The 21498-nt window shown below is 46.2% G+C and overlaps 1 long non-coding RNA gene across 1 annotated transcript in view; it reads left to right on the top strand.

Annotated features, from left to right (window-relative positions):
• LOC134911109 (uncharacterized) overlaps positions 1 to 1303 on the top strand; it is a 42511-nt gene extending 41208 nt beyond the window's left edge. The window contains exon 3 of the long non-coding RNA XR_010176324.1: positions 1029 to 1303. This is a non-coding gene — a long non-coding RNA (uncharacterized LOC134911109). The remainder of the gene's footprint in view (positions 1 to 1028) is intronic.
• Positions 1304 to 21498: the final 20195 nt, after the last annotated feature.

Genomic DNA, 21498 nt, shown 5'->3' with positions numbered 1-21498 from the left:
CATGAGGAAGAACTACATTCAACCACCTCACCTACTTCCTACACAGTCAGCTGTCCTCCCAGCCCAAGCTCGGTTGTCGGAACCCCAGTCTTTGCTGAGCGTGACATTGGGATTGCATGTACTATTTATTAAGCCTTGTCTAAAAGCAATCTGTATGCACTGTATGCATTTTTTTTTTACGTTTGAAGCCCAATGAGCCATCCCAGGGCAGGCCTCCAACCCTCCATGTTCAAATGTTGGGGTTCCCATGTTATGCACACCTCAATAATTGTCATAAAGTCTACAGCATTTGTCCCAGCAAAATATAGATTTACAGAAAAAGAATAAGTATTTGAACTGTGACAATGTAGTAATGGCTGATTTACATGTGTTTCCGATATCACTGTACTTGTGATGTCACACTATTACTTTATACTGTATATCCATTTATTGGTTTAATAAGAATATTGGGGCATACTGTATGTATCAAAGCGTAGAGAGAGATAAAATACTTTGGGGTCTATTTAAGCCTTGTAGAGAGATAAAGTGCAGAGAGAAAAAGTACCAACCAATCAGCTCCTATCTGTCATTTTTCAAACACAGGGGGCATTTACTAAGCAGTGATAAGAGCGGAGAAGTGAGCCAGTGGAGAAGTTGCCAATGGCATCCAATCAGCATTGAAGTAACATATATAATTTACATACTATAGAATTATACAGAGCTGCTGATTGGTTGATGGGGCAACTTCTCCACTGGCTCACTTCTCCGCTAATATCACTTCTTAGTACATGTCCCCCGCAGTCTGTAACATAACAGGAGCTGGTTGACTGGTACTTTATCTCTGTTCCAAGTATTAATAAATAGAACCCTTTATCTCTCTCCACTATTTCTGTCTCCAAGCTTTGATACATACTGTACACCCCATTGTATGATGACACAGAGTTTAATGAATGTAATCTGCTTAATCAGCCAGTGAGCAATATCACTCTATTCATTTATCAACTTGGTACAGACTTATGAATCATTATTTACATTTTGTATCGTTACAGCCAATCCTTGACCACGGGCTGATAATTTCTCCAACTGCGATCAGTTAAAGAAGTATTGCACTCTTTCGGACAATACAAAAGATGGATTCCAAGCTTCATGCAATTGTAACAATAATGAAATGATATAACGTCTATGCAGGCGGACCTAATAAGAATGAAGACATTTAGTGAACAATATTTTGTGTGCAGACAACCACTACATTATTCTATTGTATCTGTGCAATATCCTGTTATTCATTGCAATAAATCAGATGCTACTGTAGCTTTCACTAGTGCAAGGTAGTCTCATCAGAACAAATGACTCTATTAGTTTGTGTGCGTGTCTATAGACAATCTACCCACAGTTCCACGTATCCTAGGAAGATGTTTCATTTTGGGTGCCCAAAAGTGCCATGGTCTCCTAGTACTGCGTGGTAGACCATAGTATGGTGATTTATAATAGGATTTTGGTACCTACCGGTAAATCCTTTTCTCTTAGTCCGTAGAGGATGCTGGGGACTCCAAAAGGACCATGGGGTATAGACGGATCCTCAGGAGCTTGGGCACACTATAAAGACTTAAACTGGGTGTGAACTGGCTCCTCCCTCTATGCCCCTCCTCCAGACCTCAGTTAGAAAACTGTGCCCAGGAGAGATGGACAATTTCGAGGAAAGAATTTACTGTTATAAACACGGTGAGTGTCATACCAGCTCACACCTCAAACATACCGTAGAACATGGCATTCAGTAGAATACCAGCCAACGGCATGAACAAAACACCGCCACATGCTGAGAGAATATGTAACACAACCCGTGTGTCCACTGAAACAAAAATACGACCCCTCATGCTATGTCATGAACAACGGTAGCAACCGCCAAACAGAGAATACACACCACCAGGGTGTAACCAAAAGCAATAACTGCAGACACCGTATGCACTGGGACGGGCGCCCAGCATCCTCTACGGACTAAGAGAAAAGGATTTACCGGTAGGTACCAAAATCCTATTTTCTCATACGTCCTAGAGGATGCTGGGGACTCCAAAAGGACCATGGGGTTTATACCAAAGCTCCCAAACGGGCGGGAGAGTGCGGACGACTCTGCAGCACCGAATGAGCCAACGAAAAGTCCCCAACAATCAGGGTATCAGACTTGTAAAGCATTGCAAAAGCATCTGACCCGTACCAAGAATCCGCTCGGCAAAGTTGAACCGCAGAGACTCCTCGGGCATTCGCCCAAGAAAAGCCCCTCTTCCCAAAAGAAGGAACCTCCACCAACTTCGGTGGCGGCAACGTAGCCGTAGAACAAACATGCTAACCCGCATCACAAGTTAAGCCTGTAACAAACTGCAGAACGCAGTTTCCCAAAGTAAGTTGGGAACATACCAGATAAACAGGGCCTCTGTTTCTGCCAACTGAGTCAAAATGATGACCTGCATACTCAAATCCCTGGCTAGATCAAGGGAATTCGAATAAGCTAATGCCTAAGTAACTCCCGGCATCAAAATAGGCCGACTTCAGCGAAACCCAGAAACCACTCTTGGTAGAACTACCAACCGAGTACTCAATTTCTCTCTATCCACCTGAATGATCAAACAAGGCTCTTGTGAGACCAAACACCACTTCCGACACCCGCCTTGCGGACATCAAAGTCAATAGCCTGACCACTTTCCAAAAGAGAAATTTCGTAAAGAAACTTATTAGGCTTGCCTCCACATCGGCTTGTAAAAGATGGATAAGCACGACCTAGCTGAAAGTCCTCCATAGGAGCCTTCCTGGATACACACTGAGACACAAAATTACTCCAACAATGGTGGTAACGCTGTGCCGTCAGTTCTTTCCTAGCCCGAAGAATTGAAGAAACAACTTCACTGGGAACACCCATTCGGCTTAGGATACAACATTCAACCGCCCCGCCGTTAGACGCAGCCGCCGTAAGTCCTGATACACGCCCCGACCTTGTTGTAACATTACCTCACGTAAAGGAAGAGGGCAGTCATTTTCTATGAGTAAACCATGAAAAACTACATAGCCAACCCTCGCTGGTTAGCCTGGATTTCAGAGGATCATCAGAACCTTCAATCATCTTACGCTTACCACTGTCAGAAAAGTGAAAGCGAATAGGTCACCTAGACCGACTAAAAACACCCACGGTGTCACGAGGATGTCCGCTGCTAAATCCTGAGTGTCCCTTAACCTGGAACAATCTCCTCGAGGCCTCTCTTTGAGGCGAGACGCCAACATGTCCAATTGCGACACTCCACAAAGACTTGTCACGTCCGGGAAAGCTTCTCGATGATGACAGTATTCTTCCCGGCTGGATATCGTGTCCGCAAAGGAAATCTATTTTTCCGTCGTTACCTCCGGAACGAAGACTGCTAACACAGCATCTACCAGACTTCCCACTCAACTGCAAACTGTGCATCTTCTGCCATTTCCGCTTATTCCTTGTTCCGTCCTAGCGGCTTACTTACGCCATTGCTGACAAGTCTTCTGGCCGAATTAACACGGCAGAACACGTAGAATACGTTCATCAAAAATAGCTCTGAATTCAAGAAAGCCTACAGCAGACAAGTTTCCCAACTTGACCTCATCCTCTGGAAATACGTCCCTTGCAAAGGACTGCTCTCCAGCTTCGGAGATCTATAAGCCCGGACACCAGGATCTAAACCTGGATCCCTAACCTTCTTTCCTCTAGAAGGAAAGAACCGAGCAGACAGCACAGGATCGATGCCCTGGCCGTTTTGATTATATTCCGGTGCATGCGCAGGTGAGCCCCGGACCACATTACCAACTGGTCCCATGAAAACCACTCAGGTATTAGACCTGCTCACCGAAAAAGGCCTCTTATGCCACAACCATCTGTCTTATTAACGGAACCTATTGATGAGGTGTCACCTCAAAGCCGATCCCACTCTGGATCTTCAGACCTCTTTCCACGGGAAAAACACCGAACCTTAACCGGTCAGTATCAACTCTGAAATCCACTTCTGACCTCTGCGTCGTTGGGAACAACAGGTCAATCCCTGCGTCGAAGAACAGTCAGAGAAAAACAACGATATGCACCTTTTTACAGGGACAACCAGACAATGTCCTGAACGTGACGCACCTCTGTATGGCGTCGCGTGCTACCTCCCCTTCCATAGGGGAAAGGCAAGATCTATTAGAAAAAATAGCAAGGGAAAACAACCGTTACTCAGAATGTTTCCCTTTGGCTTCTATAAATAACTCACAGGTCCTAGTCTATTCCTGGACTAACTGAAAATTAGTAAACAAGCGGTCCCCGGAGTGGGAACCAGCCAGATAGACTCAGCGACAAGTGGTGTATGTAATGGAAACAGCAACTACGTCCACTTCTGCGAACCTAACAAGGCTGCAGAACACTTACCTTTTCACCTTTCACTGTCTTTACAGAAAAGGAAAAAAGAACGGTCTCGAACCGGTTAAACAACTGCGTCCCACAAAAGAATGCGTCATCAACCGTTGTGGAGGAGGTTAACTCACGAATTTAGACATACCAGCTGATATCACCGAGCCCGACTGAAGAGAGGCCACACCAACCAGCTGTATACCTCCCACCAGCATCTCCCGGATACATTCTCCGCATTTTTCTGGTCACACCTCCTGCTGTCACGTGGCAGCCTGCTGTAATGTTACAAGGAAACATAAACATAGGCAAGCCTACCCACTCTGGGTAGAATAATTATATCGGGTGCTTACCCGACAACCACACTTCCTCAAGTGCATACATTGCAAATAAGGTCAAAGGATAGAAATAAAATTTCACTTAGCTGCCTGTGTATGATCCTTTGCGACCGGCTCTGCGTCAACCAGGAGTTGATTGTCACAATTTTCTTTCCGCGTTGTGAAGAGACTAATATTCAGACTCCTTGAGAGGATCGAAAACAACTCGTCCCGGCCAATCTAGAGCTTAATCAACCGAGCGACCAGCACATGAGAAGAATACCATTATTTCAGCATTCATGGATATACATAATGTAATACACAATAAAAACACCCATATCATAATCATGCATATATAAGGTCATATCTACACCTATATACATATAGACATAACCTAAACGCAAGTGGATTGTCCAGACCCGTCACGTCCCTCGTGACAGTAGTGTGTTGTGAATGTGTATGACCATGTACTGACATGCCCCCGATGTGGATCTACCAGGAACTCTATGGCCGACAGAAACTGAGTAAATGTCGACAGTGCGGAATAGTAAGCGGGCAGAAATAATAACAATACTGGAACCCCAAGGGGTCTGAGGGAAACATATCTACAATTGTAACAGCCTTCCCCCCTACGTATATATATATATATAATATATATATATACCAATACAGGCACAAGGCAATAACAGCCTGATAATTTTTTACCTAGGCATTACCGTTGATGCCGACAGGGCATCGACCAACCGCCGTGTCTCCCCTAGCGTGTTTACTTGTTTTTAAGTACACAGAGGTAACCTGCCCATACTTAGTTGTTTGAAACGTACCGGCAAGTGTCGGCGAAACCGACAGTTATCCCCACAGGTGCCTTTGACAAAATCCTCACACCTGTCGACATATGTCGACTAAGCAGCAGTAGGTGAATAAAAAGGGAAACAGCGTTTTATGTATTACAACAAGGATTCTGCGAGCCTTAAATACTCTGTGCCCCCCTTTCCTCACTAGTACGCAGCAAGTCCCGTTGGGGGACGTAGGAAAATGGCGCGGACCTCTCAGTGAGGGCTAAGCTCCTCCCCTTCTCGGCGTGCTTAAGCCCACATATATATATACATATACATATCCCCATATCGAGCCTGGGGACCATACATAGGGAGAATTCACCTCTTGGAGGGCATCAGAACCCAAACACTCTGTCCCCCACTGTGCTTGTGCTTGGCGGGGACCGTAGGGAAAAAATGGCGCTGACTCTGTGTGGGGCTAAGCTCCGTCCCTCTCGGCGCGCTCTAGCCCCTCTAACCAAACAGATCGAGCACTAACAAATGGAAAGAACTCCACATTTACCGAGCACCATGCTGCTCAGGGCGGCCCCCTTGCGCGCCCTGCACCCCAGACAACCGATCGGGAAGCGGGAGCCCCGGCGCGTCGCGCACCCGACGCTCTCCTGGAGGGTCCTCGTGTGCGGCGCCCGGGAGCTCTAACACTCTATGGGTGAAGGCGGCCGGCGGGGACCACTGCATAACGCGCCTGCGGGGGTCTGTACAGAGCCCCCGGGAGCGCGAGTGATAGACTGTGAAACACAAACTCGCTGCCCAGGGCGCTCCCCCCCCCTCGCCTACACCCGTATAAGCGGTGGCGGGGAATCATGAACGTATGCTGGCGGGGGATGAATCACGGTGCCTCGGCACCTAAATGCTTTGCCAGTTCTTCCACATTAAAAAGACCAGTAACATGCTGCCCAGGGCGCCCCCAGCGTCCTGCACCCTGTGAGTGCGTTGGTGTGTGGGAGCATGGAGCGCAGCACTAACACCGTACCTCCGTTACTGAAGTCTTCTGCCGTCTGAAGTCTTCTTTTCTTCCAATACTCACCCGACTTCTTTCTTCTGGCTTCTGTGAGGGGGTGACGGCGTGGCTCCGGGAACAAGCAGCTAGGCGCACCAAGTGATCGAACCCTCTGGAGCTAATGGTGTCCAGTAGCCGAGAAGCAGAGCCCTTGAAACTCACAGAAGTAGGTCCTGCTTCTCCCCCCTCACTCCCACGCTGCAGGGAGCCTGTAGCCAGCAGGTCTCCCTGAAAATAAAAAACCTAACAAAGTCTTTCAGAGAAACTCAGTAGAGCTCCCCTAGTGTGTGACCCATCACTCCTGGGCACAAAGTCTAACTGAGGTCTGGAGGAGGGGCATAGAGGGAGGAGCCAGTTCACACCCAGTTTAAGTCTTTATAGTGTGCCCAAGCTCCTGAGGATCCGTCTATACCCCATGGTCCTTTTGGAGTCCCCAGCATCCTCTAGGACGTATGAGAAAATGTATTTTACATATATATGACCAATATTTATAGGTGGCACTCCAAAGACTAGCGGATATATGTAATAGGGTCCGAATTTTTCGGATTTCTGGGATTTCATCCAAAAATAGGCGCATTTTTAAAATGGCAATCATTTACAAGGCACAGGCAAGTTGCTTTTGCCTTCTAAATGATTGCCGCTTTAAAAATATGCCTATTCTCAGATGAAATGCCAGACCTCTGGCAAACTCAGACCTTAGTACATATACCCCTTGAAATCCATCAAAAAATACTATAAAAGCATTAAATGAATCCTCCAGTGTTTCAGAGTTAACTAAGTTTCCTCAGGAACTAAGCTAAAAGATGAACATATTTCCTTTCTAGAAGTAATTCCCCCTTAGTAAAGTATATACGAGGCATGACACGCTTCGGATCAGCCCTGAGATCAGACACATATGCAAACATCAAAGGACACATACAGTATGCAAACATTAGGGCATAAAACTATAATTTAAACATATATAAAAATATATGCATGGCCTAATGTTTGCTATGTTTCTGGCTTTAAACATTTCACAATATATATATATATATATATATATATATACTGCTCAAAAAAATAAAGGGAACACTAAAATAACACATCCTAGATCTGAATGAATGAAATATTCTTATTAAATACTTTGTTCTTTACATAGTTGAATGTGCTGACAACAAAATCACACAAAAATTATCAATGGAAATCAAATTTATTAACCCATGGAGGTCTGGATTTGGAGTCACCCTCAAAATTAAAGTGGAAAAACACACTACAGGCTGATCCAACTTTGATGTAATGTCCTTAAAACAAGTGAAAATGAGGCTCAGTAGTGTGTGTGGCCTTCACGTGCCTGTATGACCTCCCTACAATGCCTGGGCATGCTCCTGATGAGGTGTGGATGGTCTCCTGAGGGATCTCCTCCCAGACCTGGACTAAAGCATCCGCCAACTCCTGGACAGTCTGTGGTGCAACGTGGCATTGGTGGATGGAGCGAGACATGATGTCCCAGATGTGCTCAATTGGATTCAGGTCTGCGAAACGGGCGGGCCAGTACATAGCATCAATGCCTTCATCTTGCAGGAACTGCTGACACACTCCAGCCACATGAGGTCTAGCATTGTCTTGCATTAGGAGGAACCCAGGGCCAACCGCACCAGCATATGGTCTTGCAAGGGGTCTGAAGATCTCATCTCGATACCTAATGGCAGTCAGGCTACCTCTGGAGAGCAGGGCTGTGCGGCCCCCCAAAGAAATGCCACCCCACACCATTACTGACCCACTGCCAAACCGGTCATGATGGAGGATGTTGCAGGCAGCAGAACATTCTCCTTGGCGTCTCCAGACATCTGTCACATGTGCTCAGTGAGAACCTGCTTTCATCTGTGAAGAGCACAGGGCGCCAGTGGCGAATTTTCCAATCTTGGTGTTCTCTGTCAAATGCCAAACGTCCTGCACGGTGTTGGGCTGTAAGCACAACCCCCACCTGTGGACTTCGGGCCCTCATACCACCCTCATGGAGTCTGTTTCTGATCATTTGAGTAGACACATGCACATTTGTGGCTTGCTGGAGGTCATTTTGCAGGGCTCTTGCAGTGCTCCTCCTGTTCCTCCTTGCACAAAGGCGGAGGTAACGGTCCTACTGCTGGGTTGTTGCCCTCCTACGACCTCCTCCACATCTCCTGATGTACTTGCCTGTCTCCTGGTAGCGCCTCCATGCTCTGGACACTACGCTGACAGACACAGCAAACCTTCTTGCAACAGCTCACATTGATGTGCCATCCTGGATGAGCTGCCCTACCTGAGCCACTTGTGTGGGTTGTAGGGAGGTCATACAGGCACGTGGAGGCCACACACACTACTGAGCCTCATTTTGACTTGTTTTAAGGACATTACATCAAAGTTGGATCAGCCTGTAGTGTGTTTTTCCACTTTAATTTTGAGGGTGACTCCAAATCCAGACCTCCATGGGTTAATAAATGTGATTTCCATTGATAATTTTTGTGTGATTTTGATGTCAGCACATTCAACTATGTAAAGAACAAGGTATTTAATAAGAATATTTAATTCATTCAGATCTAGGATGTGTTATTTTAGTGTTCCCTTTATTTTTTTGAGCAGTGTGTATATATATATATATATATATATACTGTATATATCTCCACATATCCCCACAAAAGTGTGCCCTCCAAAGGGTAGGAAGCCTATACATAATACTAGATGCAGCACTCAATCCAAAATAAATCCAGGTCACACAGCACAGGTCACTATGGGTGCACCCTGATGAAAATATTTTAATAACACTGACACGTTGGGGGACCTCTGCTTCCTCATATGTGATTATTTTGCATTGAGTGCCCCTGCGTTGTATTTCTGGCTAGTTGTGGTTTATCTTTTTTCTTAAATGTCGCGCATATTCTGTTGTGCCGCACTCACTTCTATCCTATATTCTACTACTTTATTTAGTTTTAGATCCATGTTAATAATAATAATAAATATTGTAATTGAAAAATAAAACACATACTGTAGGGGACGGATGCGGAGTGAGCGCTACAGTACATCAGATTGTGCAGCATCTTTTGCACATCCTATGTCTAACGCAAAGAAAGTGGCCACATGCACATGGGCCAATGCACACATGCGTTATTCTGACGCTAACTCCAGTCTGTGCCCAGAGAGGCAGAAATGGGAACAGGGTACAATCTAGCGTACACAGATGCATATATAGTATAACTGAGTATGACTGAGAAAATCAGATTGTTTGTGGGTGATGAAGGGAGCGGTGCCAATACCAGAATACAGTGATGGCAGTCACCTGTACCATAATTGCCGGCTTTACAGCTGCCCCATCAGGAAGGAGCGGGGTGCGTGATGCAGCTCAATAGGCGGTGTAGGAGAACATGACACTGCAATCAAGTCATTGAATAATTGTAGCCCCTCCCTCCCCCCACACACACACACGAACTAGACAATGTCACAATTACCGTCATTGTAAAATGGGCGGCAGGGCCATGATGACAGAATTCAGTGGGCCCACTATTCCAGTCATCCAGGAGCGCCACCCGAGATTAGCGGGTCAAGTAAGGCCTGCCAAGTTAACCATATGTAAAGACATAAGTAAAGGCATAGCATAAGTAAAGACATAAGCAGGGCTTAAAGTGATTCTGGAGAGGTGGCAGGGGTGTATCTACCTATTGGCCAGGATGGCACTCTCCAGGGGCGCCAGGCAAGGAGGGGGCGCCGCCTGGCTGTGCCACCCGTGGCCAAAGGATAGAAAAGTAGTATTATCAGAGTGTACCTGGTGAGAGTCTGTCACTGCTGGAGCGGTGCTGGTGTCCGGCAGCACCGCACTGCACTAGTGATCAGACTCAAAATAAACTACATCTTTCATCAGCCCTTGTTGCTGGGAGCTCCCGGCAGCAAGGGCTGCTGGGAACTGTAGTTTATTGTGAGTTTGATTACAAGTGTGGTGCTGCTGGACACTAGTCTGATCACTAGTGCAGTGCGGTGCTGCTGGACACTAGTCTGATCACTAGTGCAGTGCGGTGCTGCTGGACACTAGTCTGATCACTAGTGCAGTGCGGTGCTGCTGGACACTAGTCTGATCACAAGTGCAGTGCGGTGCTGCTGGACACTAGTCTGATCACTAGTGCAGTGCGGTGCTGCTGGACACTAGTCTGATCACTAGTGCAGTGCGGTGCTGCTGGACACTAGTCTGATCACTAGTGCAGTGCGGTGCTGCTGGACACTAGTCTGATCACTAGTGCAGTGCGGTGCTGCTGGACACTAGTCTGATCACAAGTGCAGTGCGGTGCTGCTGGACACTAGTCTGATCACTAGTGCAGTGCGGTGCTGCTGGACACTAGTCTGATCACTAGTGCAGTGCAGTGCTGGTGGACACTAGTCTGATCACTAGTGCAGTGCAGTGCTGGTGGACACTAGTCTGATCACTAGTGCAGTGCGGTGCTGATGGACAACGGCACCGCGCAGGCAGTAACAGACTCTCACCCGGTACACAGCAATTGTTATATAGCACAGTGCTATAGATCTATTTGTTGTTGAAGAGAATAAAAAAGTGTCAGTGTTTGGGAGAAGGGACTGTAGTACCTGGAAAACTACACGATTTTCATGCATGTTAGATGTAAGTAAGTAGTAAGTAAGTAAGTAAGAGAAAACTTTAACTTGTTGATTGTAATAAAGATAATACATATCTTACCTATTTCAAGGCCAGGTTCAAGGAAACGTATATCAGTTAATTGTATAATTGATCATTTTATCTTGGAAGTGATGGCACCCTGATATCTTTTCTAACAGGAATCACTTCTACCATCCAACTAATGGTGTTCGGTTAATGGCTGGGTCCATTTGAGGCTCATCTCACAGCATCTCATTAGCATTTCATTCAGGATGCAGTCAAGATGCCGGTGTTTGGCATCCCGGCCTTTGGAAAGCTGACATCAGCATCCCAAAACTGCTCGGAATGCTGATGCTGGCATCCCAACATAGATAGCGATGAAGAATGCCAAAATCTGGATAGATTTGGTGCCAAAGTCTCCACTGGCAAGCCGCGTGGGAGGGTTAGGGTTAGGCTGTGGGGGTGGGAGGGTTAGGGTTAGGCTGCGAGGGTGGGAGGGCTAGGGTTAGGCAGCAGGGAGGGAGATTAGGAAGGGTGGGTTAGGGTTAGGCACCACTGAAGAGGCTTTTGGGGGCAGGTTAGGGTCAGTCTGTGGGAAAGGTGGGATAGGGGGGAGGGATGGTGTAACGTGAATACGAGACACAACTGTGTGGTGTAATGTGAATAAGGGACACTACTATGTGGCATAATTTGAATTGGAATTACAATTGTGTCCACGCCCTTCCCCCACAAGACCATGCCCCATTTCCAATACTCACACTGTATTCCAAATGTGTGTGTGTGTGGGGGGGGGCAGTCCCTTACTTTGCCAGGGGCGCAAGGACCCCTAGATACACCCCTGAGAGGTGGGCTAGTATTACGGTTTGTGGCAACCCCCTGCAATATATCAATTTGTGCCCTATCTCCCATACCTTATAAATGCACAGTGGTTTCTCAAGGAAAGGGCGTCATCACACAATAGTACCCCCAATTCAAATTTCCTACACATTAGTACAATCTTATTCAGGGCAGTACGGATGGTGTAATGGCTGGCATTACTTCCTCACAGCACTGAAGTCATGGGTTCGATTCCCACCATGGCCCTAACTGTGCGGAGTTTGTATATTCTCTCCCCGTACTTGCGAGTACTCCGATTTCCTCCCACAATCCAAAAATATACTGGTAGGTTAATTGGATCCCAACAAAATTAACCCTAGTATGAATGTGTCTGTGTGTACATGTGGTAGGGAATATAGATTGTAAGCTCCACTGGAGCAGGGAATGATGTGAATGTCTCTATAAAGTGCTGCGGAATATGTGTGCGCTATATAAATGACTGGTGATAAATAAATAATAATAATAGTGCCCCTGATTCGTATTACACCACATAGTAATGCCTATTATTCACATTATGTCACTTAGTGATGCCCCTTATTCATATTACGATACTCAGTGGTATCCCTTATACGTGTTATGCCACACAGTAGTGCCATTGATACACAATACCAACAGTAGCGCCCCTTATACATAATACCCACAATACTAGTGCTGCTTATATACATAATGCCCACAGAAGTGGTGCCCCTTATACATAATGCCCACAGAAGTTCCACTTATACACATAATGTCCACAGAAGTACTGCTTATACATATATTGCCCACAGTAGTGCCCCTTATACACATAATGCCCACAGTGGTGCCCCTTATACAAATCTCTGCCTCTGTCATTCCAGCAGCTCCATGCCCTGTGTCCCTCCAGCAGCTTCCCATCTTTATGTGTTCACCCAGCCCACTCTCACCTTGTCTTCAGCATACATAGAGCCTGCTCCTCTTCGAGGGGTAGGCCACAGGTGGAGAAGGACCATGGAGCTGCCAGAGAGTGAGAAAGGGGGAGGTGGCTGTAGGTCATCGGTGACAGGAGTGTCACCTGCATCATCTACTGATGTAATTGATGGGGCAGGCTTTTCTGTTGAATTACTGTACAGGTCCATGGAGGAGGTGGAACTAGTTCCACCTACCATTAGAGGTGGCGGAATTCAGTTCCACCCCACCCCCCCCTTCCTCACGCACACAACCACACCTTAACACGTGGACATAACTAAAGACATAACGTAAGTACAGACATAAGTAAAGACATAACATAAGTAAAGACATCAGTAAAGACATAACATAAGTAAAGACATAACATAAGTAAAGCAGTAGGAAAAACGTGAGGAAGAGATGGCGCCACTTGTCACTTCTATAAACACAAAACAATGCTTACACAATATATTCTCACGCGGAGAGATAGGTGAATTCAAGTTAGCCTTCCACAAACAAGAATTCTAAAGATATGATAAGAAAACACAAAAAAAAAAAAACATAGGCCCTCATTCTGAGTTGATCGCAGCAGCAAGAAAGTTAGCAATTGGGCAAAACCATGTGCACTGCAGGAGGGGTAGATATAACATGTGTAGAGAGAGTTAGATTTGGGTGGGGTGTGTTCAATCTGCAATCTAATTTGCAGTGTAAAAATAAAGCAGCCAGTATTTACCCTGCACAGAAACAAAATAACCCACCCAAATCTAACTCTCTCTGCACATGATATATCTGCTTCCCCTGCAGTGCACATGGTTTTGCCCAATTGCTAACTTTCTTGCTGCTGCGATCAACTCAGAATGAGGGCCATAGTGTATTCTAAAAGGATTAGTTGATGGATCTTTTATTGCTTCTTGGCCTCACTCACATGATAGAAATGTTTAATTCACATGTAGAAATCCATAAGCGTGATGAATCAACTTCATAGATATGCACTGAGTATAGAATCCAATTGGCACTTAGGAAAGAGAAAAACAAATAGTGCAATCCTGTCTGTGTATGCTTAAAAGGATAATTTTAATAACAAACCACTCACAAACACAGACTTGATAATAACATTAAACAAGGAAGAAATTGCATGGACATCAGGGCAACAGGAAAAGCAGCCACCAGCAGCATGTGATTATAGGCCCTCATTCCGAGTTGTTCGCTCGCAAGGCGAATGTAGCAGAGTTACACACGCTAAGCCGCCGCCTACTGGGAGTGAATCTTAGCTTCTTAAAATTGCGACCGACGTAGGCGCAATATTGCGATTACAAACGAGATAGCAGTTTCTGAGTAGCTTCAGACTTACTCTGCCTGTGCGATCAGTTCAGTGCTTTTCGTTCCTGGCTGACGTCATAAACACACCCAGCGTTCGCCCAGGCACTCCCACCGTTTCTCCGGCCACTCCTGCGTTTTTTCCGGAAACGGTAGCGTTTTCAGCCTCACGCCCATAAAACGCCTTGCTTCCGCCCAGTAACACCCATTTCCTGTCAATCACAATGCGAACGTCGGAGCGAAGAAAAAGCCGTGAGTAAAATTACTTTCTTCATAGTAAAGTTACTTGGCGCAGTCGCAGTGCGAACATTGCGCATGCGCACTAAGAGAATTCTCACTGCGAAGCGATGAAAATCTCCGAGCGAACAACTCGGAATGAGGGCCATAGTCACCGCAAGTCCCGGTTCACTCGAGGCGTGTGGGGACGCCTCGAGTGAACCGGGACTTGCAGTGACTATAATCACATGCTGCTGGTGGCTGCTTTTCCTGTTGCCCTGATGTCCATGCAATTTCTTCCTTGTTTAATGTTATTATCAAGTCTGTGTTTGTGAGTGGTTTGTTATTAAAATTATCCTTTTAAGCATACACAGACAGGATTGCACTATTTGTTTTTCTCTTTCCTAAGTGCCAATTGGATTCTATACTCAGTGCATATCTATGAAGTTGATTCATCACGCTTATGGATTTCTACATGTGAATTAAACATTTCTATCATGTGAGTGAGACCAAGAAGCAATAAAAGATCCATCAACTAATCCTTTTAGAATACACTATGTTTTTTTTTTTTTGTGTTTTCTTATCATATCTTTAGAATTCTTGTTTGTGGAAGGCTAACTTGAATTCACCTATCTCTCCGCGTGAGAATATATTGTGTAAGCATTGTTTTGTGTCTATAGAAGTGACAAGTGGCGCCATCTCTTCCTCACGTTTTTCCTACTGGTGTATATTCTAGAGACAAAACCACGGTGATGGTTTTATAGTGTGGGACGAGAGGCTGTAACTTGCTAATAAGCGCAAGAAAAATCTCTTTCCTTTTTCTGATAACATAAGTAAAGACCTGTCAAGTAAACCATATGCGATGGGCTGTTAGCAAATGCATGATAGCTACAGACTTCATGTGCCCAATAACATGCAAGCAGAGCCGGCCCTAACCAATATGATGCCCTAGGCAAGATTTTGGCTGGTGCCCACCTAGCACCACCGCTTGTTCCGCCTCTGACCTTGCACCTCTTTCCCAGCACCATCACCCCTCACCCATGGCAGTCCTTATTTTGGGGTTTGTACCCCTTATATTTTAAATAGGAACAGTTTGCACATTTGGCGCACAGCCCAAAAAGAGGTGTGATTTTAAATGGCAAGGGGCATGGCCACACAGTAGTAACCCCAATTCCAATTACGCCACACAGTACTACAACTTTATTTACATTTTATCATGCAATAGTGTCCATAATTCATATTACATCCCACAGTAGTATCACTTTACCTTATAAACGTTACTCCTCACAGTAGAGCCCCTTATTCACATTACATCACACTGAATTGCTCCTTATTCACATTACACCACACCCTATTGCTCTTTATTCACATTAGATGACACAGTAGTGCCCTTTCTATACGCAACGCCACATAGTAGAGCACCTTATACACATAATGCCACACATTAGTAATGCATTTATACACATACAGTAGTACCCTGTTACACATATGCTGCACATTATTAATGCCCTTATACACGTAATGACACACAGTGCCCCTTACACATATGTTGCACATTATTAATGCATTTTTACATGACACACATAATGCTACTTACACATATTCCGAAAACTACTGCACAACCAACCCACTCACATGCACACAGCACTCACACTGCCACTAACACTGTGACCTCTGCCTCTGCTCAGATACAGATGTGTCCTCAGAAATCTTAATTGCTCCTTATTCACATTACACCACACCCTATTGCTCTTTATTCACATTAGATGACACACATTAGATGACACAGTAGTGCCCTTTCTATATGCAATGCCACATAGTAGAGCACCTTATACACATAATGCCACACATTAGTAATGCATTTATACACATACAGTAGTACCCTGTTACACATATGCTGCACATTATTAATGCCCTTATACACATAATAACACACATAGTGCCCCTTACACATATGTTGCACATTATTAATGCATTTTTACATGACACACATAATGCTACTTACACATATTTCGAACATTACTGCACAACCAACCCACTCACATGCACACAGCACTCACACTGCCACTAACACTGTGACCTCTGCCTCTGCTTGGATACAGATGTGTCCTCACAAGTCTTGCATCAATGCTAATGTCGGGCACCTTTTTTATGAAAATGCATCTTATTTGCATTGCTATGTGGCTAGGATGCATAAGCAGCTTCTGCTGATTAAAATGATATACAGCATGCCTATATACTGTGTGAGACTGTGGCTGTATCTGCATATGAAATGCTACATACAGAATATAGGCATGCTGCATATCATTTTAATCAGCAGAAGCTGCTGATGCCCCTAGGCATATCAAAAGCCCTAGGCAATTGCCTAGTTTGCCTATAGCTATGGCCGGCTCTGCATGCAAGCATAACAGATATTTGTTATATTGTATTGTTGCAGCATAGCAATGATAATTTATTGGTTATTATATGCTATAGCACAGTCTAATTATCCCATTGGTTGCTATGGGTTACAGTATTTCCAAATTGTAATTAAACAACCTCCATTTACTGTAGGTTTCAAATTCCTTGTCTTGGTAATTGGTGTTACTGTCACTACGATATATTGTATATAATGCTGGTATCAATTGCAAAAGGTGCTGTACCGACATTGCTCTCACACCTACAGCTAGAGAAATGATACATATATAACACTGTAATGCCCTTCTATGTACATATACTGGGACTGATAAGGATTATAGCACTGGGAACTGTATGAATAACTGGAACTTTTGTGGTGACCGGGTGGTCAATCAAACAGCCTTTCCTTACCTCCGTCTTCTGGGTGCAATGATAGAGTTTCTTGGTGCTTTGTTTCCGGTGAATGAGGTGGCAGTTACACTTCAATGTAAGGGACAACAATTTTCCTACTGCGTCTGTTTTATTAACTGCTCAGACGTGGATGAATCTCAAGTATCAAATGCAGCTAATAGACTTTTAGGCAAACAATTATTTCTCTAGCAATAGAACGCGTCCAACATATTAATCGACAACACGACATAGAATTGCATCAACACTTACGATACACTTAAGCTGTCTACAGCTTTTTCACGCATGTGTGATACGCTGCTTCACCTGGAATCAACCAGCCCACTAGGTTCTGTAAACAATAATTCCACTAGGACAAAGCACAGCAGTACCACTAATACTGGATGGCGACACTATTCACCAATAAACGCTCACTTTACAACCTCAATACAATGGCCCTCATTCCGAGTTGATCGCTCGCAAGGCGAATTTAGCAGAGTTACACACGCTAAGCCTACGCCTACTGGGAGTGTATCTTAGCTTCTTAAATGTGCGACCGATGTATGCGCAATATTGCGATCACAAACGAGTTAGCAGTTTCTGAGTAGCTTCAGACTTACTCTGCCTGTGCGATCAGTTCAGTGCTTGTCGTTCCTGGTTGACGTCATAAACACACCCAGCGTTCGCCCAGGCACTCCCACCGTTTCCCCGGCCACTCCTGCGTTTTTTCCGGAAACGGTAGCGTTTCCAGCCACACGCCCCTAAAACGCCGTGTTTCCGCCCAGTAACACCCATTTCCAGTCAATCACAATGCGAACGTCGGAGCGATGAAAAAGCCGTGAGTAAACTTACTTTCTTCATAGTAAAGTTACTTGGCGCAGTCGCAGTGCGAACATTGCGCATGCGCACTAAGAGAATTCTCACTGCGATGCGATGAAAAACTCCGAGCGAACAACTCGGAATGAGGGCCAATACTTTTTAGATCCTCATTATCAACTTAATGTATTTCTTAATAACCTTGATGCACCAAAATATATCTCTATTGGGTACCCAATGGTGTGAGATAGTTGCCGACTTCTGGGCTGCTCTCTCCGGGAGAGAGCAGCCCGTCGGCTCAGCAGTGGGGGCGGGCAGTGAGGTGACGTGACAGGGGGGCGGGCCAGAGGCGGAACGAAGGCGGGCCAGAGGCGGAACGGGGAGTGGATTCTGGACCGCGTCATTTAAGCCACGCACCCCGCTGTGTAATGCCGCGATTACCGGCATTATACAGCAGGGGCGTGGTTACGATGACGCGATTCAACAAGAATCGCGTCATCGCCTGCCCGGACCGCCCACTTTACTCGTTAGGGGGTGACCCGCGGATATCAGGAGACTTGCCTGCTCTTCCGGGGGGCCGGGAGGGTCACCCGTTTTTCAGGAGCCTCCCGGCCATTCCGGGAGGGTAGGCAAGTATGGTTCAGGTCAACACGGGTTGTCATTTGACCTGTGCACAGGAGTTTACTGAGGCGTCCCCTTGTGTAGGTTAAATGTCTTTCAAACAACGTCTTTCCTTTTTCACTTATTAACTCTCTCTCTGGTGACATTCATTATGCAGGAGACCTGATGTTGGACCGGGTAAATGTCTGCACACATACTGGGTTCATCCCAGTTACAGTCACTAGGTGGCGCTGTCTCTGCACAAATCACTGTCTGTCAAGGATAGACCCCCAAAGTCCCTGAGAGTCCTTTAATCAGTGTAAGTAATAATATGCGAATTTCCAAATGGGCTAATAATTCTCCTGGATAGCCCCTCTTCTTGCAAGAGGGTCAGTGTCTTGTAGCCCTGCTCTAATTGGTATACAGTCCCGGCCTATGAAAGGGGGAGCGTAGTCTGATTTGGTCAGTCTCTCACATTAGGTAGGGCAGTGGAGCAAGGGCTCTGTGAACCCCTTTCTAATACTGCGGGGTATATTAGGACTAGAGTCAATGAGCTGGAGTGGTCCTAACTTACAGGTGCTAGCAGTAGGGGTTGTGAGGGTGTCCCAGACGCACGTGACGTGGTGACTATCAGTGTCTTTCCCTGACTCCTTCTAAAATGTGGTGTCTCACCGGTATGTGCAGTCTTCACCGCCACACACGTTGCTGCTCCTTGCCTGTGGGGCGCTCAAAGGGCTGCGCGGTCACCAATCACCCGAACTCCGCTCCATTTCTCCCGCTGGGGGGTGCCTCCCGCACCCGGCGCTATACGGCTGACTGCGCTGTGTAATCTCTTCTCGCTGCACTCTCCTGGCTAGCCGCAGATCCCTAGCGCAGTCAGCGGTGGCCACTAGTCCCGTCAGCTCAGTCACCTCACCAGCTCACTCGCCCACTCCGCTTCTACGCCCGACTCCTTCCACGCTGCTCTGCTTCTCTTCACGCCTTCACCTTCCTCCACGCTGCTCCCCAGTCTGCTCTCTTCACACACTGTCCGCCCTCAAACCCGCCTCTTCCTGTTCTTCCACCAGCCAATCAAGTCTCCTCTCACCAGTCTGTCAATCAGACCTCCGGGTAGGTCCCGCCCCACCTCTAATCCTCAAAGGCTCCGGGGCACAATTGTCCCAAGGATGTCCTATACTTTACCTAAGGTGCGCAGGCCTTACTACTGGGCTATTCAGGGGCCTTGCAGGGCACCACACTTTTACTGTTTTGTTATTATTATTATCTGTAAAGTAAATTTAAAAAATGCATTAAACCAATGGCTGTTATTACCTTTTTATGACGTACTGTAGTTGCTCTCTGGTGCAAGGCCTTAGAAGGCAATTTATGAGTTGCAAAGTCTGCAGGCCCACAATGCTCCTTCACATCAGCAAGCGCAGTCTTTGGGAATGATATGTGCTATGCACCATCTTGTGCCTCTCTAACGCTGATAGATCCATACTATAGGGGGCGGTATGATTGGAGGTGAGCAGCACCTTGTCAGTTCAGTCGCACTGTTAATCTCAATGAATCATGCCCTGTCAGACAATCCTGTGAAATGTTGACATTACATCACCACTCTCAATGAAAAGAGAGGAGTAAAAGAATTTATCATGGTAAAATGGAAAAAATAAACATAACATGAGCAAGTGATCAAACACAGAAGTCATAGCAGTTGTTAGAGAATTAGTGGAGCCTGATACCGAATCCCGTCACCTAACGCTTTCATCATCAGCAGGTGTCAGCATCACCATCATTTCCTGTTTCATATAACACCGAAGATGAAGTTTGATCCGTCAATGGTCAGTGTCAGGTCACGGAGTTATGTGGCACATTCTCATGCAACTGTATTAATGGGGAGACAGCAGAGCAGCTTCCAGGGCAGTAATACCTAAATCTTATTATTGGTATAACAAGAACATACCATTAGAGGCTAACGATAAGATAAAATAATTAGTCTATAAGTCAAGCTACCTACAGACAGATAAATGTAGTCAGGCAGCTAATTACTAATGCCGTGTATTGTAGTGCACTGGGCACAGGGCCTGCCTCAGTGATGTAGGGAAATACATTCACAGCTGCAGATTGGTACGCTGAGGGGGTCATTCAGACTGGATCGCTGCAGCGCCAGCGATAGCAGTCTGAAGCCCTTTAGGGAGTGCGCACCCCGGGGGGGGGCCAGTGAGATGGTAATAGCATCTCACTGGTGCGATCGCCTCTGCCTGATTGACAGGCAGAGGCGGTCTTGAGGCGGGATGGACTGTGCCAACAGCATTAGAACGCCGTTGGTGGGACGCGATTCGGACAGCGGAGGTGTGTTCGGACCTTTGCGGGGGCAGGCTGCGGTGGCTGTGTGACGTCACACGCAGCCGCAGTGAGCCGGGATGTGGTGGGTAGCTGCCTGCCAGCAATGCTAGGATGCGCACTAGCTGCGCTGGCAGGGAGATACTTAGCGGGTGCGAAACCATCGCTGCCATGCAATGCTTTCACACCCGTGCAGGGTGGGGGAGGGGGCTATGGTGGACGGCAGAGCCAGACATGTGGGGCGGACTAGAGTAAAAAAAAATTAAAAAGCACACAGAAAGGCATGGGGGAAAACAAGTGTGGGGTCCCCTTCATACTTCCAGTCACCAGCACCAGGCTCAAGCAGACAGGAGTAATTCCATAGCAGGAAAACACACTCCACAGGGTCCTCCTGCCATCTCATAATACTGCCCCCAACTAGTCAGCCCAGGCCTTGGATTTCTCGGGAAGTGGTGGTGGGTGCAGAGTTCATAGAGAGAAAAGTAGAAATAATATTGTTCTTTACAGTGGGACTATAGGTCCCAGCC

This window comes from Pseudophryne corroboree, chromosome 4 (genome assembly GCF_028390025.1).
Source record: "Pseudophryne corroboree isolate aPseCor3 chromosome 4, aPseCor3.hap2, whole genome shotgun sequence".
In the NCBI taxonomy this organism is placed as follows: Eukaryota; Metazoa; Chordata; class Amphibia; order Anura; family Myobatrachidae; genus Pseudophryne; species Pseudophryne corroboree.
Note: the sequence above shows the minus strand (reverse complement) of the source record. Positions and strands in the feature narration are given on the sequence as shown.